We start from the raw sequence: 1,330 nt of genomic DNA, 5'->3' as shown, positions 1-1,330 counted from the left end.
AAGCTTTTGTATTATGTATGGGGCGAGCGCATCGTGCCAAAATAGTCAGAAAAGTATTTTCTACATTAGCTGTCGTCTGGTAGTGGCATTTTATTCTTCTTCAAACCTTTTTTGACTGTTTTAACTCAGAACAAGTTTTCTACATGCATGTAATCAATAAACTGCATGTGCATTGTCAGACTGTTATAGATATCAGAGAATTCGCATATATCATTGATAATTAATTTCTCTCTCATGTTTAGTATTGTTTTAACAACACTAAAAGAAGCATTACGAAAATTGTGCACTTTATTATAAGAAATGAAATAAAACTACTCATGATAACCTTACGACGAAAGTCTTTTTTAATGAAACTGAGTATATGCACACAAGCGTGCTTCTATCGGCACGAATTAGTAAAATACTACTCACTTAGATTTCGATTGGGTCTTTGTTTAATTGGTATGCTGTCACTCAACAGGTATGCAAATGTGGCATTTCATAAATAAAGTTATATATTCCTAGAAATCCAAAATTTGCTTGTCGGCAGCGGAAAGAAGCGTTACCTGTTATGCAGCATTGTAAGTTTTTCACCATTGCACTATGAGCTGAAAGTATTTTCTTGCGATTTCCTTATCGATGTTTCATCTGACGTCATATAGCGCTTTCACAGAAGGGATAAAAAAGTCAGTGAGCGAGACTGGAACCGCGACGCTATTTCACAGGTCAGCACGTCCCCACAGAGCTAGCGAAGAGGTATGATTTGTGCCTTCCTCTTACAAGGCCAGTAGTGCCTAGAACTCGTAAACCGCTATTTAAAGGACGATATTAGTTGCGATTTCGACGTGCAACGGCTTTCCTGGGCTGAAAGCCGTATATTTACAATCTTTTGTTGCACTTAAAGCGATAATAACTCAGATTATTCAGTGGAAATGACAGGAAAAATCAAGTGAACTTTGAGGGTTAATACAGCTCAACTACAATTTGTTGTTTGTTCAAAACTGCAGATTCCTCAACATGTCCACATATTGCGCGTGAATGGGTTCGAATCCTGGCCCGGCACTAAAGTTTTCATTATGTATTACCAGGCTCTAGCCTGATGGCAACTATCTGCTGGTGGATAATTATTTTGATCTTTAATGCATTTTCATTCATTGTCAACACTAACGATATCTGACGTTTTTGACTCCCAGTGAGACACAGAACTATTTGAAAGATCACTGTAAGTTCAAGGATGTTACTCCGAGCTGCTAGTGGAGAAAAATTCGGTAGCTGACGTCTCTTTGTGTGTAGTCAACAACGATATGGGTGGGGTTCGATTCCCAGTCAGCACTGAACTCTTCGCAATATT

Source organism: Schistocerca piceifrons, chromosome 6 (genome assembly GCF_021461385.2).
Source record: "Schistocerca piceifrons isolate TAMUIC-IGC-003096 chromosome 6, iqSchPice1.1, whole genome shotgun sequence".
NCBI lineage: Eukaryota > Metazoa > Arthropoda > Insecta > Orthoptera > Acrididae > Schistocerca > Schistocerca piceifrons.
The sequence above is the reverse complement of the archived record's forward strand: the minus strand, read 5'-3'. Positions refer to the sequence as shown.